The sequence below is a fragment of the Narcine bancroftii genome, chromosome 1, assembly GCF_036971445.1.
Source record: "Narcine bancroftii isolate sNarBan1 chromosome 1, sNarBan1.hap1, whole genome shotgun sequence".
NCBI lineage: Eukaryota > Metazoa > Chordata > Chondrichthyes > Torpediniformes > Narcinidae > Narcine > Narcine bancroftii.
This window is the reverse complement of record NC_091469.1, coordinates 151,040,435-151,067,406: the sequence shown is the minus strand read 5'-3', so window position 1 is coordinate 151,067,406 and position 26,972 is coordinate 151,040,435. Positions and strand designations below refer to the sequence as shown.

The window sequence follows — 26,972 nt, the reverse complement described above, 5'->3', positions numbered from 1 at the left end:
TCAATCATCCGGGCAGCCTCTGTGGAGGGAGATTCAGGTGGGAGATGATGAATTGACAGGTTTGAAGAGGAAGAAATCAAGGGAAGGTGTTGGCCAGAAAGGAATTTAAAGCAGTGGCCTAAGGGCAGAGGAAGCAGAGAAATGAAATGTCTTTGCCCTTAGCCGTGTGCTTGAAGGAATGGAGGCAGACATTTTGTGAGACTATTCTTACCACTACCAGGGTGGCACGGTTGGCGTAGCAGTTAGTACAAAGCCTTTGCAGCTGCAGCGATTGGGGCCGGAGTTTGAATTCCGCGCTGTCCGTAAGGTGTTTGTATGCTCTCTCCATGTCTGCGTGGGTTTCCCCCGGGGGGGGGGGGTCCAGTTTCTTCCCACCCTTCAAAAGGTACCAGGGGTTGAAAGTCATTTGGGTGTAATTAGGGCGGCACAGGCTCAAGGGCCAAAATGGCCTGTTACTGTGCTGACTGTCTAAATTATAAATTAATTATTTTGTGAACTGGGGTAACTTGAGGTCAATCTGGTCAAACTCAGGGCCAGAACAAAGGAACGCGGGCTCAGGCTGCCATATGGGTGATAAAGTAATTCAAACCTTGTCACCGCGGGCCAGAAATGTGATGTGGAATGGCCAGACGACCCTCAGCCCAATGAAACCAAACCAGGAAAGTTGATCAGGAGAAATACAAGAATGGAGAATCTTGGGGAAGAAACAGCTAAAAAACTCTAGAGACCAAATAAGTGGCTTACTCATGTCAGAAAAGTGGAGCTTCCTTTGGAATCAAGAGAAGCTCCTCGCCAGCTATTCTTGGGTATGACCTTTTCTATTCTGCAAGCATGAAAATTTGTCATCCGATTTAACAGTTATAAATCTGGGCTCAATACATAATGAAAATGTCATTCAAGTGGACCTCAGGGCCTGAGATCAGCTCTGCAGTTGGCAGGGACATGCATTTCACTTCACAAACAGGTGACCTCCACGTCAGGGAAATGTGACTTTATTGCAAAGGTCTTACAAAGGTTTGTGTTTCCTGGTGTGATGAATTCTTGTGAAAGCATTGCTTGCCTTATGCTCTGTGGGCAGAACCCGCATACTTAGCCGTCACTGTCAATATGATGTGTGTCCACCTGCAATAGGTCTGCCAGCAGTAAATGAGGAATATGCACCGTCCCAACTTTCTTTCCATGAGGAATTCCTCCTGGAATCACTTCCCAAACTTCTGCGTGTTGGTGTCAAGCAGCGGTTGAATTGTTTTGTGGGGAGAGTCAGGGAAACCTCATTGGGTGTGCGAACAGAAGTTTAGTTTTGTATGACTTGAATGCTTGTTGTTGCTGTGAACTGCATCAATAAAGGTATTTGTTCGTCGATTCTGATTCTCTGTGTGACAAAATCAAAGTCTGATTTCACAAGTACATCCTGATGAAAAAACGTTTTCTGGTCCTCAGTGCAAAACATGAGCGAACACACAGCCAGACATAACACACATGGAGACAAACAGTACAGGACAAGTATTCACATACACAAATAAATAAATATTGTTTTGTGTATGTGGGAGCCTCGGAATGTGGTCCTGCGGGCTGACCTCCAATTCATTTCACCGCAGCAACTGTACCACGCTGTGATGCAGCCAGCCAGGGCGCTCTAGATAGAGCTCTTGTAGAAGATGGCTGGTAGACCTGCCCTCTTCAGTCTTCTCAGGAGGTGCAGTCCCTGTTGTGCCTTCCTGATAAGTGGGGAGGGGCTGTGTGTTCAGGATAGATCACTAATTAAGTGGAATCCAAGGGACGTGGCACTCTCCACTCTCTCCATAACAGAGATATTGATGTGTAGTGGAGGGTGGCCATTCCTGGTCCTCCTGAAGTCCATGTTCGACTCCTTCGTCTCATCTACGTGAGTCAGATTTGTTGCTCTTGTGGAGGTTAGAAAAGCAACAGTGTTGGGATGGAAGACAAAGGCACCTGAGTGATAGTGAGGGAGATTAATAAGCCAAGTTCTGTCTTCATTGCAATGTTAATAAAAATATTGAAAAAAATAGTTCTGTCTTTTAAAATGGTAGCTTTCTCTAATTTGAGGAAGAATACATCAATGACCACTGTTAGCGCCCTTAACCACACTTAAGGTTATAATTTAGCTTCTGAATAATATCTCGCTGAACAGATGCTGCATTAACATGGGTTCTCTGCCAATTATGGTAAGTGATAACTTCAATCCTTTCTTCACGAAATTTCTTCCACGTTAACTCATAATGAGAATGATGGGTTTATTGTCATATGCACAGATGCACTGTAATTCTTACTTGCTAAGTAGAACATAAACTACAGCACTGTATAAGCCCTTTGGCCCTTGATGCTGTGCTGACTTATATATACACAAAAAAAAAGAATCTATTCCTACCTCATAATCCTCTATTGTTCTTTAATCTATGTCTCTTAAATGCACCTATTGTTCCAGCCTCTACCACCACCCGGCCAGGGCAGTGGAACAAGATGTTCCAGGTATCCACAACTTTCTGTCTAAAATCCTTACCCCTGATTTCTCCCGTAAACTTACCTCCCATTCACTTTGGACTGATGTCCTCTGGCCTTTTCCACCCTGGGGAAAAAAAGGTGCTGGCCGTGTACCTTATCTATGCCTCTCAGAATCTTGTAGAACTCCATGAAGTCCTCATCCTTCTATGCTCCAAAGAGAAAAGCCCTAACTCTGCTAACCTAAAAAGATAAACTGTTCTGGTCAACTAAATGAAAGAAAAAAGACAAGAAATACATTTGATAGATAATAAATATCCATAGAAATCCAAGTGCAAAAAAAGTGACTTGCAAGAGTGAAGACGGTCCTCTTGTGGTGTCGGACTGGTCCGTAATGAGTGCAACAAGGGGAGCTTCAACCCTGAATAGTTCAGTACCTGGTCGAGCGATTCCTCTTGTGGTGTCGGACTGGTCCATAATGAGTGTAACAAGGGGAGCTTCAACCCTGGATAGTTCAGTACCTGGTCGACCAATTCCTCTTGTGGTGACGGACTGATCCGTAATGAGTGTAACAAGGGGAGCTTCAACCCTGGATGGTTCATTAAGTAGTCGAGTGAGACCTCTTGCGGAGTTGGAGCAGTCCATGGTTAGTGTAACAAGGGTGGGTCCAAGAGTCTGATAGCTGTAGGAAAGAAACTGTTGGGAAGATCCCAGAAATAGTGACTGCAGTGTGACTATTCCTCAGATTACACTTGCTCAGAAGGTTATGTCTCTAACCCACAACCTCTGCCACCTTGACGAACAAAAGCAGCATGCACACAGGAAGTCCACCACTCACAGGTTCCCCTCCAGGACACACACCATCCTGTCTTGGATATATATTGCTTGTCTTTCAAGTCACTGGGTATCCCAAGTGGCAGAAGAAGGATAACAGTGGATCATGATGAAGTATTCCGGCCCAAATGAGCGACTATTGGACCGGGGTCCGGCAAGGGCTGCGGGCTGCTGGACACTGGCTCATAGAAACCAGATATTGGAGCTGGGATTCGAGAGGGTGCTGAGGGAAAGAAGGACTCCCCAAGGGTTTCGGGCACTGAAGGGTTCCTGATCGTGTCGGAGGTTTGGATCTGGAATTCGGGCTGCAGAGAGATCAAACAGGTGTCTATACTGCTTCAGAGACTACAGGAGCACTGGTGGCAAATCCGTGGACACTCAGTGACTCGAAAGGGACTTCTCTTTCTCTCATTCTGTAAGGGTGCGCGGGACGACACTAATGGTGACTCTTTGTTTACCTTGCAGCAGGCGAAAGTCATGTAGGTATATTTTTAATGTAATTTTTGTGACAATAACAGGAACCTTGAACCTTGATTTGCTGTGCGACCCACTGAGTTCCTCTAGCACACACATGTCAAACTCTGGCAAATTTGGCCCGCAATATAATTATATTTGGCCCGCAAGATCATTTCAAAAATGTATTAGAGGTGGCCCGCCCTGCAGTGAGAGCCGATGCTGTTTTTTGGTAACGTCACCCCCACCATCCTCCCTCTTCATTGCACATCCTTCCCCATTGTAACACGAGAAATTGTAACACAAGAAGTCTGTCGATGTCATTAGCCGGCAAGCCGGTTGGAAGGCTCCCCGCACAACCAGTCACTTCTCCCACCTGTCGAGCGGTGCGGCGGATTGGCGAGCGCCTGTGATTTCCTGTCGGCGCGACGGGCATGGCAGGCTGCGCACGGCCCCCGGGCAGCGCAAGCCCCGCGCGACTGGCACCGAACGGCCCTTCCACAGTGCGAGCGCACTTCTCCCGGTCGCCACGGCCTTCAGCGCTTGCACCTGCGCGGACCCCAGGGACGGCTGGTTCGGCCCTGCACGTAAAGAGAGAGATGGTGGCTGTCCGCAAAGGCTGATTGGCAGCGCGCTGGGCCTGAGTGGGTGGGTAAGCAGGGGTGGGCAGAGGGTGTAGGTGAGGAGTAATGGGCAGGGGAAGTTATGGTGGTGCGAGGGGCAGTTAGAGGGAGGGATGAGTAGAAGGAGGGGTGGATAGGGAAGAGGTAAAAGGGGAGGGGCATGGCGAGTAGGGGAGGGGTGATTAGAGGGTGAGAGACAGGTAGAGGGAGGAACAGGTGAGGGGAGAGGCAGTAGAGGGGCGTGTATAGGATGGGGTGGGTAGAGGCAGAGCGAGTGGAGTGAGGGGTGAGCAGAGGTTGGGTAAAGGACTGGTCAGGTAGAGGGATGGTGGGTCGAGGGTGAATAGAGGCCTAGAGCCTGAGGAGTGAGCAGGAAATGCTGAGTCCTGATGCAGGCCAAAATGGACACAGCCTGTGAATGCTGACTACATCTCCACAGGGACCAAATAGGTTTCCCTCAGGTCAAGCAAAGGGTGAACTTGAGCTACCTACTCCTGACCTGTAACATTATCCTCCTAAAGTTATATCCTAAAGTTTAACATTACATATGTACAAGAGGTATAAAGAGCAGGGAGCTGAGAAGTTGAAGGAGGACTACAAGGAGTGTAGAAGGAATCTTAAAAAAGAAATTAGAAAGGCCAAAAAAAGGCATGAAGAGGCTTTGGCTGACAGAGTAGAAATAAATCCAAAGGGTTTCTATAAGTACATTAAAAGTAAAAGATTAGTGAGAGATAAAATTGGACCCCTTGTAGATAGCGAGGGTAGGCTGAGTGAGAAGTCTGAGGAAATGGGGGAAATTTTGAATGATTTCTTTGCCTCGGTATTCACTAGGGAAAAAAATGTTGAACCAGTTGAAGTAAAGAAAAATAGTGGGGAGGTCATGAAGCATATAAGGATAACCGAGGAGGTAGTGATGGCTGTGTTAAAAAAGATAAAGGTGGATAAATCTCCCGGACTGGACAAAATATTCCCTAGGACACTCAGGGAGGCTAGTGGACAGTTAGTGGGGCCATTAACAGAGATATTTAGGATGTCACTGGCCACGGGGGTGGTGCCAAAGGATTGGAGGGTGGCGCATGTGGTTCCTCTGTTTAAGAAAGGGTCCAAATGCAAACCTGGGAATTATAGGCCTGTAAGTCTGAGGTCTGTGGTGGGCAAGTTGATGGAAAGTGTTCTGAGGGATGCTCTTTACAAATTTTTGGAGGTACAGGGATTGATAGGGAGTAATCAGCATGGTTTTGTCAGGGATAGATCATGCTTGACAAACCTGATTGAGTTTTTCGAGGGGGTAACAAAAAAGGTTGATGAAGGGAAAGCTGTGGATGTTGTCTATTTAGACTTTAGTAAAGCTTTTGACAAAGTTCCCCACAGGAGGTTAGGAAAAAAGGTGGAGGCATTAGGTATAAATAAGGAGGTAGTGAAATGGATTCACCAGTGGTTGGATGGAAGGTGTCAGAGAGTAGTGGTAGAAAATTGTTTGTCCAATTGGAGGCCGGTGACTAGTGGAGTTCCTTAGGGTTCGGTCCTGGGTTCTCTATTATTTGTTATATATATTAACGATCTGGATGTAGGGGTAGAAAATTGGATAAGCAAGTTTGCGGATGACACAAAGATTGGTGGTGTTGTGGACAGTGAGGTAGATTACCGTAGATTAAAAGGTGATTTAGGAAGGCTGGAGGTGTGGGCTGAGAAATGGCTGATGGAATTTAATACAGATAAATGTGAGGTGCTGCATTTTGGAAAGGCAAATTTAAATAGGTCATATACATTGAATGGTAGACAATTGAGGAGAGCAGAGCAACAAAGGGATTTAGGAGTTATGGTAAATAGTACCCTCAAGGCTGATACTCAGGTAGATGGTGTGGTGAAGAAGGCATTTGGAATGTTGGCCTTCATAAATCGGAGTATTGAATTCAAGAGTAGGGAGGTTATGATGAAATTGTACAAGGCATTGGTGAGGCCAAATTTGGAGTACTGTGTACAGTTTTGGTCACCAAATTATAGGAAAGATATAAACAAAATAGAGAGAGTGCAGAGAAGGTTCACGAGAATGTTGACAGGATTTCAGGGACTGAGTTACAGGGAAAGGTTGTACAGACTGGGGCTTTTTTCTCTGGAGTGTAGAAGATTGAGAGGGGACTTGATAGAGGTGTTTAAGATTTTAAAAGGGACAGACAGAGTAAATGTGGATAGGATTTTTCAATTAAGAAAGGGGGAGATTCAAACTAGAGGACATGGTTTAAGATTGAAGAAGGAAGATTATAAGGGGAACATGAGGGGAAATTTCTTTACACAGAGGGTGGTGGGGATGTGGAATGAGCTTCTGGCAGACGTGGTCGAGGCGGGATCATTGGTTACATTTAAGGAAAGACTGGATATTTACATGGATGGGAGGGGACTAGAGGGGTATGGACCGGGTGCTGGTCAGTGGGACTAGGAGGGTGGGGATTTGCTACAGGATGGACTAGTAGGGCCGAACTGGCCTGCTCTGTGCTGTAAGTGGTTATATGGTTATATGTTGAAAGAAGAGAAAACATGCAGATGTTGAAAATTTTCAATAAATATTTAGTTCGGCCCTCGACTTAGTCTAAGTTTTTAATTTTGGCCCTCTGTGAATTTGAGTTTGACACCCCTGCTCTAGAAGATTGTGTTTGGCTTCAGATTCCGGTCTTCTGTGGGCCTCCATTATGGCCCCTTCCAGCAGGAATTGGCTCCATGTTTTGGAAGATGCCATTCCACCCTCACTGACCTGGTGACAGCTAAGCTTGAGCAGTGGAGAATGGCGTGAAACACTAAAAGTTTGCCAACGCTGCGATTGTAGTCAAAGCAGGGAAATGCTCGAGGAACTCAGCCGGTCTCGCAGCATCCATATGGGATGGAGGGGAGGATGAGAGAGGGACAGGGGAAGGAGTGAGAGAGAGTGTGTGAGAGGGGAGAGAGAGAGAGGGGGGAGAATGAAAGAATGGGAGAGATGAGAGAGGGAGAGAATGATGGAGAGGGGTGAGCAGGAGAATATGGAAGAGGGGGCTGAAAGGATGAGGGGGAGAGAGAGGGTAAAGGAGAAAATGGGAAGAGGGAGAGCATTTGGAAGAAGGGAGAGGAAGGGGAAAGAAGAGAGAGGAGAGAATGGGAGTAGAGTGAGGGAAAGAAGTGGGAGATAATAAGGGAAAGGGGAGGGGAAAGAGTACAGGAAAGAACTGGGAGAGCAGAAAGGAGAAAAGGGAGAGAGCGATAGGAATAAATGGAGAATTGTGAAGAATGGCAGCAGACAAAACTATTTTTTTAAATAAAAACTGCACAAAGAGTGAGTTCACAAAAGCAATTTGAAACCTGGATACCTGCTGACACTTGACAAGATGCCCAGGGTCAAGTCTAACCATCTGATACAAGAGGAGCCACTCAATTCAGAATTTGCATTTCATTTGCAAGCTTGAGATCTGCTGTTCAGAGTCTAATTATATAGGTATGAGGGAGATGATGAACGCATCTAAACACACAACCATTTATCCGGAGCCCAGCAATAGCTTGTGGAAATATATGCTCGATTGCAGATTAATAATTAATCATTGTGCAAAACTTCAGATTGCAAACTTAAATTACTTTTGGAATGAAACCTACAAAAATATTCAGAAAATTAATGATAAGATGCAGGTACATCTGTTGTTGCTGTATTATGGTTTAAGGAAAAGAGAAAGGGTAAAGAGGGAGAGAGAGATTGAGGGAAAGAAGGGAGGAAGAGAAGGAAAGGAAGCGTGGGAGAATGGGGGAAAGAGGGGGAGGGAATGAGGGGAAAGAAAGTGAGAGAAAGAGGGAAGAAAGAGCAGGGGAAGGATGGGAGAGAGAGAGTGAGGGAAATAAGAGAGAGAGGGAAGATGAAGGTTGGGAGGGAAAATGAGAGAGGTATAGGGAAAGAGGGGAGAGGGTAGGGAAAGGCAAAGGGAGGGAAAGAGAGTTGGAGAGTTGGAGAAGAGGGGGAAAGGGAAGAGACTGGTAAAAGAGGGGAGAAAGAGTGGAGGAAAGAGGGAAATGAGGGAGGGAATGGGAGAGGGAGAGTGGGGAAAAATGGGGGGAGAGAGAGAGAGCCTTCACCTTCACCTTCTTCTGTGAGGTAAAACAGGAAGGGAGAGAAAAAGGATGGAAAATAGGAAGAGAGCATGTCAGTGAGGAAAAAATGGGATGAGAGTGGGAGAGGGAAGGGGAGAGAGTTCAAGTGAGGGAGAGGAGAGAAAGTGGGAAGAGGTGCAGGAAAGGAGAGAATGGAAGAGTATGGGAGAGGAGGGAGAGTGAGAATAGGGATAGAGGGGAGATAACAGAGGGGAGGGAGTGGAACGGGGAGAAAGTAAGTGAGAGTAGAGAATGGAAGAGGGGATAGGTGAGGGGAAGGAGGAGAGAAGGATGGAGAGGGGAGAGGAGACAGTATGGGAGAGGGTAGTGAGAGGAAGGGAGAAGGAAGAGATAGTGGGGGAGAGTGGAATGGGTGAAAATGAGGGAAAGAAAGAGAGAAAGATGGAGTGAAGGAAAGAGGGGAGAGAGAGGTGCAAGGGAAAGGGGAGAGAGAAGATAAAAAGAGAAAAGGGAATAGAGAGAAAGAGAACAGGAAATAACAGAGGAGAAAACAAAGGAGAAAAAGGACTGAGGAGAATAGAAAGGTAAGGAAAGAAAGGGAGAAATGGTGGGGAAAGAGGAGTGTGAGAGAGGAAAGGACTGCAAGAGGGGTTGGAAAGAGAAAGAGTGAAAGGTAAGAATGAGAGAGAAACTGAGGGAGACAGGGTGTCTGACAGACAGGTGTGTGAGATGGGTGTCTGTGAGGGGTGTCTGCGAGGGGTGTCTGCAAGACAGGTGTTTGACAAATTGGTGTTTGAGAGATGGGTGTCTAACAGAGGTGTCTGAGAGTTGGGTGTGCACAACACAGGTGCCTGACATACACGTGTCTGAGAGATGGGCTTCTTATAGACAGGTGAGTGTCACAGACAAGAGTTGGGAGTAAACTGTGCATTAGTGACAATGTTGAAGTTTCTGTGATCTGCCATGGACACTATGTTTGGGGATATCTGCTCCAATGGGATGTCTGCTCAGCTCCTGGCTTATGGATGTCTCTGGTCTTGATATATTGATTTGATGAAAAATAGTTCAATTTTTCTGGCAGAAGTGAGCATAAAATTAATTAGTCTTAGTCCACTAATAATTTATCAAATTCAATATTTTCCTTTAAGCGGTGAATGCAGAGGTTAAAATTACTCTGTGCTCATAAGGTGTGTGTGTGTTCATATTAGAAATAGGCTATTCAAATCATCGAGTCCCCCTCACCATTCAATCATGAGCTGATCCTCTTTCCCACTGAGCCCCCACTGCTTGGCCTTCTTCCCTTAACCTTTGATGCCCTGGCAAATAAAGAACCTATCAATCTCTGCCTTGAATACACCAAATGAATTGGCCTTCACAATTGCCTATGGCAACAAATTCCACAGACTCACCACCCTCTGGTCAAAGAAAATTATCTCAGTTCTAAGTGGATTCCCTTCACTCCTGAAGTTGTACCTGGACTCTGCCACCAAGGAGAGTCACCTTTCTACATCGCCTCTGTCCATGCCTTTAAACATTCAAAAAGTTTCAATGAGATCCCCCCTTCATTTGCCTAAATTTCAAAGAGTACAGGCCAAGAGATGTCAAATGTTCCTCATATGCTAACCCTTTCATTCCCAGAATCATCCTTGTGAACCTCCTCTGAACCCTCTCCAACATCAGCACACCCTTTCTTGAATGAGGACCTACCAAACTGCTCACTATACTCCAAGTGAGGTCCCACCAGTGCCTCATGAAGCCTCAACATCACATCCCTGCTCAACATCTTATCCCTGCTCTTAAATTCTATTCATCTTGAAGTTTACTTGCATGAATACTTCGAAGTCACTGTGCATCTGGGAATTTTCAATTTTCTTCCCACTTAGAAAATATTCTGCCCATTTATTTCTTCCACCAAAGTGCATGACCATACACGTTCCATTGTATTTTATTTGCCACATCGCTGCCCATTCTCCTAAACTGTCTAAATCCTTCTGCACAAGATAGTTAGTAATGCAGAGCTGGGTCCAGGGCCATATCAGTCATGATCTTATTGAATGGTGGAGCAGTCTCGATGGGCTAGATGGCCATTATTCCTATGTGAGGCCCTAGGTTCAGTGGGGCTGTGATTTATCTCTGATCATGCACAAGGTGGTCGCATCTCCTACTCAAGTGGCTGATCTTCCAGGAGCAGGTCTGGACATGAAGCAAGTTGTCCAGGGGAAAAAGAGAATGAACAAGTTGTGTATTCCACATAATTTAATAAAAATGAAACCCAACCCTAATCTGAAAATGCAGCAGAATAAACAGGACAAATATTGTTGCCTGTAAGAAGGGTCGTATTGGGGAGGGGAACCAGTGCTATTTTTGTGTAATCTCTGCCTTCTGACCAACCAGGCCGTGCACACACTCCCTCTGCTAATTGGACGGCTGCAAATTCCTGAAAAAATGAAGTAATCACGTACATTTCCCATCACCTACCTCAGATTTTTTTTTCAGATAATGAGAGAATGTTTTCCTTGCTTCACTGTGGCTCTGCAAAATTTCTGCTGGCATTTGTGAAGGATGTGGCTCTGGAGAATAATCTTTCCTTGCTGGAGATCTGAGACTGTTGCCAACTCAGCCTGTCTCATTGGTGTCTTTTTTCCCATTTCACAGGAAAGGCGTGATGCCATGGAAACATGCTGGCTTTCTTCAGCAGTTACAGTGATTCCTCCAACCTATTCAAATCATATCCAATAAAAGCATTTCTGGAACTAAAGTTGGGACCTCACGATCAAGAGATTGCTATTATAGACTTTCTTTACAGCGGCATCAATAAGAATTCCAGACATATGTAAATTGTGCAATCTGTATGACAATAAACTCATTATTGATAAAGGTGCTGGTGAACTCACAGTCGAGATACTGCATCCAGTTCTAGGCGTACAAGTGTAGGAAAGACCTCAATAATTTGGAATAGATGCAGAGGAGATTCACCAGGAACTAGAGAGGGTGAATTAGGGGGAAGAGGTTGGATAGTGACAGAGTCACACAGCATGGAAACAAGACCTTCATCAGACCAAAATGCCCCACCAACATCTGTCTGCATAGAACCCCTGCAGACCACACAGTCTAGAGGTATGTCCCTTCATTGTCACTGAGTCCTTCCCAACAACATGAGGCAGTCACACAGAGACACTGAAGAAGAAGCTCACACGACCTTCTCACGGACGTAAAGGTGCTGGAGATCATGCAACAGGATCAGGTCATGCAACAGGAAACGATGCAGGTCACGCAAAAGGTCACAGTGCAGGTCACATAACAGGAAATAGTGCAGGTCACGCAATGGGTCACGGTGCAGGTCACATAACAGGAAATAGTGCAGATCACACAATGGGTCACAGTGCAGGTCACATAACAGGAAATAGTGCAGGTCACATAACAGGAAATAGTGCAGATCACACAATGGGTCACGGTGCAGGTCACATAACAGGAAATAGTGCAGGTCACACAATAGGTCGCGGTGCAGGTCACATAACAGGAAATAATGCAGGTCACACAATGAGTCGCGGTGCAGGTCACATAACAGGAAATAGTGCAGTTCACACAAAGGGTCATGGTGCAGGTCACACAATGGGTCACGGTGCAGGTTACATAACAGGAAATAGCGCAGGTCACACAAAGAGTCACGGAGTAGGTTACATAACAGGAAATAGTGCAGTTCATAGGGTCGTGGTGCAGGTCACACAATGGGTCGCGGTGCAGGTCACATAACAGGAAATAGTGCAGGTCACACAATGGGTCGCGGTGCAGGTCACATAAGAGGAAATTGTGCAGGTCACACAAAGAGTCACGGAGTAGGTTACATAACAGGAAATAGTGCAGTTCACAGGGTCGTGGTGCAGGTCACATAACAGGAAATAGTGCAGGTCACACAATGGGTCACGGTGCAGGTCACACAATGGGTCGCGGTGCAGGTCACACAATGGGTCGCGGTGCAGGTCACATAACAGGAAATTGTGCAGGTCACACAATGGGTCGCGGTGCAGGTCACATAACAGGAAATAGTGCAGGTCACACAATGGGTCACGGTGCAGGTAATGCAACAGATCACGGTGCAGGTCGCCATTCAGGTCATTCAACAGGCCAGAGAGCAGGCACACACAGGTCAGAAATGACAATAAATGTCGGCTTTGCCTAACTCCTGAAAAAAAATGTAAAAACATGAGCTACTCTCAATCCCTGAAAGAATTTTGAACAAGGACATCAAAGCTCTGGAGAATATGGAACCAAGCTGGGGCACTTCTCCTCACACAACAGACCAAGTCTCTCCAACCTCTTAATTGAGGAAACAATCCTGCAGCAGAAGGCAAGGTCTGCAGCTGAAGAATGATGAGGTTCAAATGCCAATTAAAAAAGAAAATGTAGCTTCTGTTTCATGAAATTTCATCATTGATTTGTATTCATCAACACATTCCTTGTGCACGCAATCAAACAGGAATGTCTAGAGACGCTGGGGTCGAGGGAAATGCACAGGCATGCTGGAGAAACTCAGCAGATCTTGCAGCTTTCACGGGAAGCAACAGGTAACCAATGTTTCAGGCCTGGGCCCTTTATTAAGTAGAAACAAAGGCAGGTAAATGCTGGAATTGAAAGGGGAAGGAGGAGAGGAGAGGAGGGAGGAAGGGGCAGGGGGAGGACCACAGGCAGACTAATGCATGCGCACACCTGTTTAATGCACACAGAAAAAGCTAGTTACCTAAAATAAACTAGTTCAAAGTATAAAATAAAATCATAACTGAATGCGTTACTGGTAGAATGCAATCATATTTGTATTATATTTAAAACATGCAAATAGAGTTAGATTAGCCATGAGAGACAGGTGGTGCCAAAATTATCTTGAAACAGCTGCGTTAACATTTGCACAAGCATCCATTGTGCACATACTTTTGTCACAGGGGAAAAAAAAATGGTCAATTTTGTCATTTAAGAGGAGGTTGGATGAGTACATGGATCTGAAGGGGTTGGAGGGTTATGGGCAGGGAGCAGGTACATGGAACTAGTGGAGTTTCACTTAAATCGGTGTGGACTAGAAGGGCTGATATGGCCTGTGTCCGTACAGTAATAGTTATATAGTTATATAAGATTTTTGTGCACCCTGACTACTAAAAATTACAGGTAACATTTATCAAGGGTTAGCTCTCTGATCATGGAATGAAGAGCTACCTCCCCTCATCATTTCTCAACCCACGATGTTGTGCCGACCTGTGGAAACCCATTCCATAACAATCTAGTTTTTCCTCACTACACACCCATAACCCTCTTACATCCGTGCGCCCATCTATAGTCTTTTAAATGTTTCTCTTGTACCAGGCTCCACCACTGCACCTGGCGATGCATACCAGGCACCCACTCCTCTCTGTGTAAAAAAAGAATGATCCCTGACGTCACCCCTAAACTTTAAACCAATGCCCTCTGGCATTTACCACTGTCACCCCAAGAAAAAATGATGTTGGCTGTCTGTCCGATCTAAGCCTCTCATAATCTTGTAGAGCTCTATTAAGTCACCTCTCATCCTTCTTCACGCGAAAGATAAAAGTCCTACTTGGTCAACGTGTTCTCCAATCCAGGCAATCTCCTGGTAAATCCAGGCATCAACATCCTTCCTGTAATTAGATGGCCAGAATGGAACGTATTGCCTCAGTGAGTTATTTGGTTTCCCTTCGTCCCTCGAACGTTATTACTGAAAACTAATCTTTCTCTCTTTTCCAGTTCTAGTGAAGGGCCTCAGAGCCGAACTGTTAACTTCAATCCAGACAAGTGTGAGGTGATCCATTTTGGTAGGTTGAATTTGAAGGCTGAGTGGAGGGTTAATGGTCAGTTACAACAGTGTGGAAGAATAAAGAGATCTTGGGGGCCACATCCATACATCTCTCAAGGTTGATAGGACAGTGAAGACGGTAGATGGTACACTGGTCTTTATTAGTTGGAGAATTAAGTTCAAGAGTCGAGAGGTCATGTTGCAGATCTATAGACCACAAATAGAATATTGCAAAATCACAATCCTGGAGAAATCAGCAGGTCAAACAGCACACTTTATATTAGCAAAGATAAAGATACTGTGGTGCGCTGTGAGCCAGAATCAGACACACACAAGGTAAAGGCTGTACAACAGGCTTTAATCCACAAAGACTTCCTCAGAGTCAGACTGGCTGTAGCTGTAGCAACTCTGAGTGAGGCTTCGGGAGGCCAGCGCAGGCTATATCCCGGAGGGTGATTGACACCCGACTGGGTGGGACTTGATCCCTTCAGGCTGACTGATTGACAGCCGGCCAGGTGTTGTCCTGTCCCCTTAAACTCCTGCAGGTACAGAGGTTTCCCCCTGCAGTAGGCCGGTGGTGTACCACCACAGATACATAACCAACATTTCGGGCTTGAGCCCTTCACCAAGGTTTTTGGTTCAAGCCTGAAATGATGGTTATGTAGCTTTATCATCTGTGATTAAATGCTTTGAGATGCTGGTCATGGCCAGAATTAACACGCACCTAAGTAAAGATCTGGACCCTCTGCATTCACCCATCGTCACAATCGCTCCACATCAGGTACAATATCGCTGGCTCTCCACTCAGCTCTGGATCACCTCGAAAACAGCAATTCATGCATATGGCTGCTCTTCATCGACTACAGTTCAGCCTTCAAATACTCGTATTCCATCAGTGCTGATTAAGAAGCTACAAACTCTAGGCCTCTGTACCCCCCTCTGCAACTTGACTTTCTTATCGGAAGACCACAGTCGGTAAAAAATGGAAGCAAAGTCTCCTCCTCACTGATTATCAACACAGCCGCACCCCAAGGATGTGTGCTTAGCCCACTGCTCTACTCAGTATACACCCACGACTATGTGGCATAATTCCAATGCCATCTACAAATTTGCTGATGACACAACACTTGTTGGCAGAATCACAAACGACAATAAGAAAGTGTGCAGGGAGATAGATCACCTCATTTAACCACAACAACCTTGCGCTCAATGTCAGCAGAACCAAGGAGATGACTCTGGACTTCAGGAGGAAGTCAGGGGAACACGACCCAGTCCTCATTGAGGGCTCCGTCATGGGGAGGGCCAAGAACTTCAAATTCCTGGATGTCAACATCTCCACGGATCTGTCCTGGAGCCTCCATGTTGATGCAATCACAAAGAAGGCTCACCAAAGACTACCTTGTGAGGTGTCTGAGGAGATTTGGTATGTCACCAAAAACTTTCGTAAACTTCTGCAGGTCTACCATGGAGAGGATTGTGGCTGGTTGCATCACTGCCTGGTATAGAGGCAACAACTCTCAGGACAAGAATAAACTCCAGAGGGTTGTTAACTCAGCCTGCGACATCACAGACACCAGATTTCACTCCATCAAGGACATCTACATGTGGCGGTGTCTTAAAAAAGCAGCCTCTCTCCTCAAAGACCCCCACCACCCAGGCCATGCCCTCTTTACTCTGCTACCATTGGAAAAAAGTTACAGAAGCCTGAAGACGAGCACCCAGTGGCACAAGGACAGCTTCTTTCCCGCCGCCATCAGATTCCTGAATAATCGATGAACCAAAGACACTGTCTTATCATAAGATGGCATGAATGTTTACACTATGACGCTGCTCCAAAACACCGACTTTTATTATTTGTTCATGACAATAAAATTCTGATCCTCATTCTGATTCTTTGCTATTTACAGGACACTGTTTGACCAGCTAAGTTTCTCTAGCATTGTACTTTTACTTCAACCACAGTGTCTGCAGATTTTCGTGATTTACATAGAATATTGTGTTCAGTTCTGGTCACCTCACCATTGGAAGGATTTAGAAACTATGGAGAGGGTTCAGAGAAGATTTACCAGGATTAGAAAATAAGTCTTATCAGGCAAGGTTAGCAGAGCTTTGGGTTTTTCTCTTTGAAGCGAAGAAGGATGAGAGCTGGCTTAAAAATGTCTACAAGATTCTGAGAGGCATAGATAAGGTGGACAGCCAGCGCCTTTTTCCCAAGGCACCAGGAGACATCTGTACAAAGTGAAGGAAGGAAAGTTTAGGGGAGATGTCAGGGGTAAGTTTTTGTGGTGGAGCATGGTATCGCGGGCACGTTCCCCACTGAGCTGGGCAGGCTGGCCCACCTGCGGAACCAGTAGCCCCTCCCCCAAGACCCCTAATAAAGGTCGAGAGCCCTCGGTCTCCTCCCCCATACCTGCCCTGGGGCTTGAACCAGCAGCATGCTGAGGCATGCTTGAATCTTTAGATCAATAAAGCTTTTGGCCCTTACTTCGTGTCCGTGAGTGGTCATTGATCACGCTACAATTTATTGATCTAAAGTTTAAAGTACCATGGACAAGGCGATTCAGTTGGAGAAGCTGAAGATCGACCAAAAAGGCCTCCGTGAAATTTGACATGTGGCTACGCTGCTTGAAGACCTACATGAGGCACCATGAGATCACAGTAGACATCGATGAGTATGATCTACTATTCGTAGCGGTAGGCCATCGCATGTGCCAACTCATCCTCGATTGCACGGGGTAAGAAGAGGCAATGGCACTGCTCTGGCAACAGTACGGAGTGTTGAGGAATGCCATGTACACGTGCTTCCAGCTTGGCTCCCGATGCCAAGGCCTGGGTGAGTCAGTCAATGAGTTCATGCGGGCCACGCGGGAGCTGGGGCAAGACTGAAGGTGCCAGGACATGACGGCGGTGGAGTACAAGGAGGAGCTCATCCATGATGGGTTTGTCACTAGGTTCCACTCGCAATACATTTATGAACGATTCCTGTAGAAGGGCAATCAGTCCCTACAGGAGGTCGTGCAGATGGCCCGGGCCATGGAGGTGACCCAAAAGAATGCGGAGGCCTATGCCCTGGGCCACATGGTCCCCAGATATGCAGAGTGGGTGGTGCCATCTTGGGATTCGAGGCCCCTGCCCCTGACGGCCACCACAACTGCTGAGCACATGAGGTGCAACCACTGTGGGCAGAGGAAGCATCCCCGAAAGTACTGTCCTGCATGTAGCGCAACCTGCTTGAACTGCTGGCGGAAAGGGCATTACATAAGGGTATGCTGATCTAAGCCCCCTGCGAACACGGCCGTGTATGGCCCATGACCCACGTCACCTCTGTGACTCAAGAAGCTCCTGTCGTCACATCCGGTTGTGGAGAACCAAACATGCGGGCCCACATCATGACAAGAAGGGACGTCACTGCCGGCTTCACTTCCGAGCTCCACCATGTGTGATCCATGAGGGTGGCCATCTTTGCAATCCCCCGGGCGATTATCTTGGCAGCTGCCGATTCAATGACATGGCAGTAGTGGGCCAGACAGTGAACTAATGTTAGCCTTGATCATCTTGGACCAGAGTTAACCATACCAGCTGGGACGTTCCATGATGAATATAGAGGTAAATGGTCACACCATGGGTTGCCTGTTTGATACGGGGAGCACCGAGTGTTTCATACACCCGGGCACTGCCGAATGCTACTCCCTGACCGTGTCCCCTGTGAAGTGCCAGGTAGAACTAGCCTCCAAGTCCCTCTCGACATAAATCCGTGAGAAGTGCTCCGTGAATCTAACCGTGGGGGGACAAACTATAAACATCTCTATGTCCCTGCCATTTTGGGACTGGATTTCCAGTGTAAGCTAAAAGGGGTGCTGATGCAGTTTGACAACCCCCATTTCCCACTCACAGTCATGAAAGACCAGTTCTGGGATGTCCTGCACCCCCCCTTTGGAAAGGCCCAATCATGCTCCTGGAGACTGGGGAGCGCTACCAACCTGCGGCCTATCGCTACCCACTTGCAGCTTGGCTACCCTACGGGTCCCTCCACCCCCGCTGTTCCAAACCCTCACTCCAGACTGTAGGTCAGTGGCCACTAAGAGCAGACGGTACAGCCCAGAGGACAGGGGATTCATAAAATCTGAGGTGGAACAGTTGCTGAGGGAGGGCATAATAGAGTCCAGTAATAGTCCATGCTGGTGGTAAAGGGGGCAGAGAAGAACCGGATAGTGATTGACTACAGTCAAACCATCAACCGGTTCACCCTATTGGACACCTACCCCCTGCCCCAAATTGATGACATGATGAATGAGATTGCAAAATACAGGGTCTTTTCGACCATAGACCTCAAGTCAGCATACCATCAGATCACTATCTGCCAAAGGACCAACTCTACACTGCATTCGAGGATAACGGTTGACTGTACCAATTCTTAGGGGTCCCTTTTGGCCTCACAAATGGGGTGTCGATGTTCCAAATGGAAATGGACCACATAGTGGACAATAGGTTAAAAGCCACTTACTCATACTTGGATAATGTCACCATATGCGTCCATGACCAGAAGGAACATGATAACAAATTGCGGAGGTTCCTGGCCTCTGCAAAAACCTCAACCAGAAGAAGTGTGTGTTCAGCATGGAGCAGCTGGCGATCCTGGGGTACATGGTGGAGCATGATGTGATCACCCCCGATCCTGAGCACATGCACCCCTTCCTAGAATTACCTCTGCCACTGAATCCCAAGGCTTTAAAAATCTCCCTGGGGCTCTTTTCGTATTACACACAATGGGTCTCCAATTATGCCGACAAGGCCCAAACCCTGATAAAAACCATGACCTTTCCCCCATCGGCGAAGACCTGTAAGGCTTTCGAAAGCATCAGGTACGAGATCGCCAAGTCAGGAATGAATGCCATTGACAAGTCGGACCCATTCCAAGTGGAAAGTGATGCATCCAACTTCACCCTGGCTGCCACGGCTGAACCAGGCAGGCAGGCCAGTGGCATTTTTTCCCGCACCCTGCAGGGCCCGAACGCAGGCACCCTGCCATGGAGAAGGAGGCTACTTGGCCGGCAGGCCATTCACCCTACTGACGGATCAGAGAGCCGTTGCCTTTATGTTTAATAACAATCAGCGGGGCAAAATTAAGAATGACATGATCATGCAGTGGAGAGTTGAGCTGTCCACCTATAATTATGATATCCCCGACGAGCTGTCCAGGGGAACCTGCACCGTGGTGCAAGTAGATCGCCTGCATACCCTCCATGATAGCCACTGCCACCCCGGGGTCACATCCGCCCTTATGAGCAACATGCTCACTTTGAATGATGGCCATACCCCTTGTGCTCTATTCGAGCAAATTTTCCTGGAGGGGCTATCTACTCATAGCCGAAGAGCACTTCACGGGCCCCAGAAAGGTAGACGCCAGAGCTGACCTGCTCTGGGTGGCAAAAAGGAATGCTTGCATTTCGTTAGACCACGTGGCCTCTTCTCGTCAACATCAGCTCACCAGGAGGCAGCTCAACAGACTGCCCAGCAAGTCTTCCTCCAAGCCTGCAAACCCTGGTGAGCCGTATTGCTTCTCCCATCAGTGATGGGGAGCTGAGGCCCGCCGATGCCAATCACCCTGCGGGTTCCCAGGAAGTGCCAATGCCAGCTGTCATTAGTGGCTGCGGCATCCGGCCTACACAACAGCCTTCTCCACATCCGGAATACAGTGTCAGGCCTATGCTTCCTGGTCCACACCAGGGCCGAGGTCAGTGTCCTCCCCTCCTTCCACCTCTGATGCATGCCACCGGAAGACACAGCATGGGTTTCGGGCTATCAATAACTCTTCAATTCAGACTTACGGCACCTGTACTATTCCCCTCCATTTTGGCAACCACCGATTCACTTGCCAATTTGTCTTAGCAGATATCCACTAGCCTCTCCTCGGGCGAACTTCCTGAGGGCCAACTCCTTTCTAGTCAACTTTAAGGGCCGCTGGCTAGCACACGCAAAGATCTTTCAGACCCTTGCACTGGAAGGCACCAAACTGACCGCTCCCACCTACACTCAGTGGCAAGTCCAAGCAATAAGTTCACCAAGATTCTACCTGAGCTCCATTCTATTGCAATGCCACACTTTAACTCCACTGAGCCTGAACATGGGGTGAGGCATCACATCCTCACTAAAGACCCCCCCCCCAACTTCACGCCAGAACATGCTGCCTCCCGCCAGATAAACTCAACGCCAAGGATGAAATTTTTTAAATGGAGGAACTCGTCATTCTCTGTTGCTCTAACAGCCCTTGGGCCTCCCCCTCCACATGGTCCATAAGGCATCAGGGGGTTTGAAACCATGCAGGGACTACCGCCGGCTAAATGAAGTCACCACACCGGACAGGTACCCCGTTTATCATATTCAGGACGTTTCCACAAACCTGCAGGGGACACGAATATTTTCAAAAAGTGACTCAATTCATGGCTATCATCAGATCCCCACCCTCACTGAGGATATCTCAAAGACTGCCATTATTACACCATTTGGGTTGTTCGAATTCCTCAGGCCTAAAAATGTAGCCCTTAGGCCTAAAAATTCCACACAGACCTTTCAAAGGCTTATGGATGCTATGGGCAAGAATTTGAAGTTTGTGTTCCTTTACCTTGATATGACATTCTGATTGCAAGCCATGACTGTGCCGAACACGCTGCTTACATCAGACAGTTGTGCTGCAGGTTGAGTGAATTTGGCCTGACAATTAATCCTGCAAAATGCCAGTTTGGCAAAGACTCAATTGACTTTTTAGGTCACAGGATCATCTTACACTATCTGACAAGGTAGAGGCCATTCGAGCATTCCCCAAGCCTACAATAGTAAGGGGACTACAAGTGTTCGCCAGCATGGTGAACTTTTACCACAGATTCCTGTCAGGCGCAGATCGCACCACAAAATTTTTATTCTCCCTTATGACCGGTACAAAGAAGGTGATTTCGCGGAACCAAGAGGCATTCCAGGTAACAAAAGGCGGCCTGGCTCACTCTGCCCTCCTGATACACCCTAAAGCTGATGCCCCCACGGCTCTCACAATGGACGCTTCTGACACAGCAGTATGGGGAGTCTTGGAACAGTGGGTGAGTGGACATTGGCAACCCCTTGCATTTTTCAGTAGACATTTGTGGGTGCCTGAATGGAAATATAGTGCTTTTGACAGAGAACTCCTGGCATTGTACCTGGCAATCAGACATTTTAGATACTTCCTTGAGGGCAGGAAGTTCCAAATTTTTTACAGACCACAAGCCCCTCACCTTTGCCTTCACTAAGGTTTCTGACCCATGGTCAGCCAGGTGACAAAGGCACATTTCATATATTTCAGAATTTTCTACTGACATTCAGGATATTGCGGAAAAATCCAACGTGGCAGCCGATGTGTCACATCCCACATTGCAGGTGGTTCACACCTCAACATCTAGCATTGACTATAAGACTCTGGCTGAAGCACAGGAAGCAGACAAGGACATTGACGCGCATCGCACTGCAATTACTGGCCTCCAGTTGGAGGACGTTCAGCTTGGCCCTGGGGGAACAGACCATTCTGTGCAACATGTTTACAGGTAAGCCTCGTCCCTTCATTCCCACTACCTGGAGGAGGCGCATTTTCAAGGCAATACGCAATCTGGCGCACCCCACCATCAAAACGACCCTCAAAAATGGTTGCTCGTCGGTTTGGCTTTCGCAGAGAGGTCAGCCAATGGGCCAGAAATTGTACCCGGTCCCAAACCTTGAAAATCCATACCCACACTAAAGCCTACCCACAGACATTTCAATTGTCATGACGCCGTTTCAGCCACATCCATGTGGATCTGATCCTAGTAGACAGGTCAGCCAGATGGCTGAAAGCCATCCCTTTGCCAGAGACCTCTACGGAAAGGCGCACCAGTGCCTTCCTGCACAGCTGGGTGGCTAGGTTTGGGGGTCCTAGAGCATATAGCCTCGGACAGGGGCTCCCAATTTACCTGCAACCTCTAGTCTAATCTCGCTAATATCCTGGGTACTCAGCTCCACCATACCTCAGCTTACCAGCCTCAGGCCAATGGTTTGGTGGAGCAATTACCTCAACACCTTAAAGCAGCCCTCATGGCCAGACTCAATGGCCCTAACAGGGTTGATAAGCTCCCATGGGTATCCTGGGGATCCAGGCCTGCTCCTAAATATGAGGACTGAGAGGTTTCTACAGCTAAAATGGTATGCAGAGCACCATTAGTGATTCTGGGGGGATTCCTGGCTGCCAAAAACACTGGGGATGATTTCCCTGCAGCTGCCTTGTCCCACCTGCGAGTCTGCTTGGGAACACTCAACCCGACACAGCCAAAGCAGTATGGCTCACGGAAAACATTTGTACCTAAAGAGCTTGAGAATTGTAAATATACTTTTGTCAGACACAGGGCCCACACGCACAGGGACCTTACGAAGGCCCATACAAAGTTATACAACAGGTCAACATGGATATTGAGGGGAGAAATGAGACTTTCACCTTGGAGAGGGTCAAGCTGGCATTCCTTGACTCTGACCACCCGATCCATGACCCACCCCCGTGCCGAAGGGGCAGGCCACCCAAGCACAAAGTCTCGCCCAGCGCCGATTCTGGGGGGAGGGGGGGTGGTGTCATGTTGTGGGCCGCCAAACGTGCCACGCCCGAAGCGGCGACCTGACACTGGGAGCCCGTGGCCTACACAGCTGGCCAAGATGGGCTACGCGCTTCGAAGTCGGCACTCGACTCAGCAGCCTGGTGGTGCAGGCTCTGATCCTCCTGTATCTCATCCCTGATGTGAGCAGCTGAAAGATGATGAGTGCGGGGTGGAAGAGGTCCTCAATGACTTTGCATGCCCTTTTAATTCTGGGCTAGCCCCATTTGCCTACATTTGGTCCATATTTCTTCCAATCCATATGTCTATCTTTTTTTTCGGGGAGGAGACAGAGGGGAAGGGGATGGGAGGGGAGGAGACAGGGTGGGAGATTGGGGTGAGACGGTGGGTAGACGCGGGGAGAGGGAGAGATGGTGGGAACTTGGGGGGGATAGACAGGGGTAGAGGAGGAGATGGGGGAGAGGAAACGGTGGGGAGAGGGGGGACGGGAGACAGAGGGGGGAGATGGGGGAGGGGAGGAGACAGTGGGGGAGAGGAGGAGACGGGGGCGGGCCTGGGTCCAAAGTTCATATGTCTATCAAAAAGCCTTTTGAAGGTCAAAATTCTCTTCTTCTCTTTGGCTTGGCTTCGCGGACGAAGATTTATGGAGGGGGTAAAAGTCCACGTCAGCTGCAGGCTCGTTTGTGGCTGACAAGTCCGATGCGGGACAGGCAGACACGGTTGCAGCGGCTGCAGGGGAAAAATGGTTGGTTGGGTTTGGGTGTTGGGTTTTTCCTCCTTTGCCTTTTGTCAGTGAGGTGGGCTCTGCGGTCTTCTTCAAAGGAGGTTGCTGCCCGCCAAACTGTGAGGCGCCAAGATGCACGGTTTGAGGCGATATCAGCCCACTGGCGGTGGTCAATGCGGCAGGCACCAAGAGATTTCTTTAGGCAGTCCTTGTACCTTTTCTTTGGTGCACCTCTGTCACGGTGGCCAGTGGAGAACTCGCCATATAACACGATCTTGGGAAGAGCGATCTCTGGTGCTCAGTGCAAAACATGCAGACACACAACCAGACATAAACATGATTACACACAATGCATATGTAGGACAAATATACATATAAAAAGAAAGATATACTTTCCAGTAAATATGAGAGTCTCAGATGGTTAGTGTGAGCAGTTCCTTTGCTTGTTCTGTCTGCAGTGACTGATTTTCACATTGAAGTTTGTCAAATCTTGACAATATCTAAATTGTCAGAATTCCTGCAATAAATGTAAAACTGTGCTTTGCAATAAATTCTCTATTGAGTACGGAGCGTTTTGAAGGTCTATGAATATGTATTGCACTGTGTGATAAGACAATGAATCTTTTTATGTGGTAATGCACTCAACTGACACCAGAATCACCTGTCTGCATTGCGTTAAACCACAAAGAAGCAATTTCTATACTAATGGATAAATGGGCTGCATTTTTATATTCTTATAGGTTTGCTTTACTGGGGAAAAAATTACAGAGCTGTAACATAATGGATGCATTTGGAGTGGTAAGTGAATGGATCTTAAAATAAATCCATTTAATAGTCTGTGCAGTTAAACAGGAGAGTCTGCAGACGCTGTGATTAAAGCCACAACATCACAAGATAAAGGAACAGAAGTAGGTCATTCAGCCCATTGAGTCTGTTCTGCAAATCCATCCCGAGATCAACTGTTCTCACATCTAGTTCTAAGGTCTAGCCTTTTCCCCATATTCCTTGATACCATGACTAACTAGACACCTATCAACCTCCTCCTTACACTCTCCCAGTGACAGGATCTCCACAGCTCTATGTGGCAACGAATTCCACAAATCCATGGCCCCCTAACTAAAGCAATTTCTCCTCATTCTAATTCTAAGACTGTGCCCTTTTGCCCTGGATTCACCCACCAAGGGAAACATCTTATTCACATCCTTTCAGCATGCAAAATGTCTCTATGAGATCCCCTCTCATTCTTCTATAGTCTAAGAACCGATAAACGTTCCTCATGTGTTAGCCCTTGCATTCCAGGAATCATCCTGGTAAATCTTCTCTGTACTCTCTCCAACATTATTACATCCCTTCTAAGATAAGGGGCCAAAAACTGTACACAGTTCTCCAAATGAGGTCTCACCAGTGCCCCATAGAGCCTCATCAACACCTCTTTACTCTTGTACACTATTCCTCTTGAAATGAAGCCAACATAGCATTCGCTTACTTTACTGCCGATTCAACCTGGTGGATAACCTTTAGGTTATCCTGCACAAGAACCCCCGAGTCCATTTGCATTTCCGAATTTTGAATTTTCTCCCCATCCAAATAATGATCTGCCTGTTTATTTCCTCTTCCAAAATATCTCTTCTCTTTGGCTTGGCTTCGCGGACGAAGATTTATGGAGGTGTAATGTCCACGTCAGCTGCAGGCTCGTTTGTGGCTGACAAGTCCGATGCGGGACAGGCAGACACGGTTGCAGCGGTTGCAAGGGAAAATTGGTTGGTTGGGGTTGGGTGTTAGGTTTTTCCTCCTTTGTCTTTTGTCAGTGAGGTGGGCTCTGCGGTCTTCTTCAAAGGAGGTTGCTGCCCGCCGAACTGTGAGGCGCCAAGATGCACGGTTTGAGGCAATATCAGCCCACCGGCGGTGGTCAATGTGGCAGGCACCAAGAGATTTCTTTAGGCAGTCCTTGTACCTCTTCTTTGGTGCACCTCTGACACGATGGCCAGTGGAGAGCTCGCCATATAACACGATCTTGGAAAGGCGATGGTCCTCCATTCTGGAGACGTGACCTACCTAGCGCAGTTGGATCTTCAGCAGCGTGGATTCGATGCTGTCAGCCTCTGCCATCTCGAGTACTTCAATGTTAGGGATGAAGTCGCTCCAATGAATGTTGAGGATGGAGTGGAGACAATGCTGGTGGAAGCGTTCTAGGAGCCGTAGGTGATGCCGGTAGAGGACCCATGATTTGGAGCCAAACAAGAGTGTGGGTATGACAACGGCTCTGTATACGCTAATCTTTGTGAGGTTTTTCAGTTGGTTGTTTTTCCAGACTCTTTTGTGTAGTCTTCCAAAGGCGCTATTTGCCTTGGCGAGTCTGTTGTCTATCTCGTTGTCGAACCTTGCATCCGATGAAATGGTGCAGCCGAGATAGGTAAACTGGTTGACCTTTTTGAGTTTTGTGTGCCCGATGGAGATGTGGGGGGGCTGGTAGTCATGGTGGGGAGCTCGCTGATGGAGGACCTCAGTTTTCTTCAGGCTGACTTCCAGGCCAAACATTTTGGCAGTTTCCGCAAAACAAAATATACAACCATACATTTCTCACCATTGTAGTTCATCTGCCATTTTTTTTGCGCACTCTCCCAAGCTGTCCAAGTCTCTCTCGGTTTCTTCAACACTTCCTACTCCACCACCTATCTTGGTGTCAACTGCCACAAAACCATTCAATCCATTATTTAAATCATCAATATACATTGTAAACATAAGTGGCCCCAACACCGGAACATCACTAGTAACTGGCAACCAACAGAAAAGAATCCCTTTATTCGCACCCTTTGTTTCCTGCCCATCAGCCAATGCTCCATCCAAACTAATATCTTTCCTGTAATTCCATGTGCTCTTACCTTATTATGCAGCCTCCTACATGTCACCTTATTGAAGGCCTTTTGAAAATCCAAATACACAACATCCACAGCCTCTCTCTTGTCCATCCTACCTGAGATTACCTCAAAAAATTCCAATAGATTGGTCAGGCAGGATCTTCCCTGAATGAAACCACGCTGGCTTGGACCTAACGTGCCATGCACCTTGAAGTATTTCGTAACCTCGTCCTTGAGGATCGACTCCAATAACTTTTCGACTACCGACGATTATATTGGCCTATAATTTCCTTTTTTCTGCCTTTCTCCTTTCTTAAACAGTGCAACAACATTTGTGACCTTCCAATCCTCCAGAATCATGCCAGAGTCTATCGATTTCTGGAAAGTCATTTCCAATGCCTCCACAATCTCTAATGCCACCTCCTTCAGGACCCGTGAGTGCAACTCAACCACTTCAGGAGACTTGTCTATCTTTAGTCCATTCAGCTTCCTAAGCACCATCTCTCTAGAGACCTTGACTGTACCTCTCACTATCAGGTGTATTGCTATTGT

General features: G+C 47.3%; 1 long non-coding RNA gene across 1 annotated transcript; it reads left to right on the top strand.

Moving 5' to 3' along the window:
• The first annotated feature begins 2,434 nt into the window (after positions 1-2,434).
• On the top strand, positions 2,435-11,312 carry LOC138745992 (uncharacterized). The gene is made up of 2 exons (XR_011346651.1): positions 2,435-2,490; positions 11,091-11,312. It is a non-coding gene; the product is annotated as an uncharacterized lncRNA (long non-coding RNA).
• Positions 11,313-26,972: the final 15,660 nt, after the last annotated feature.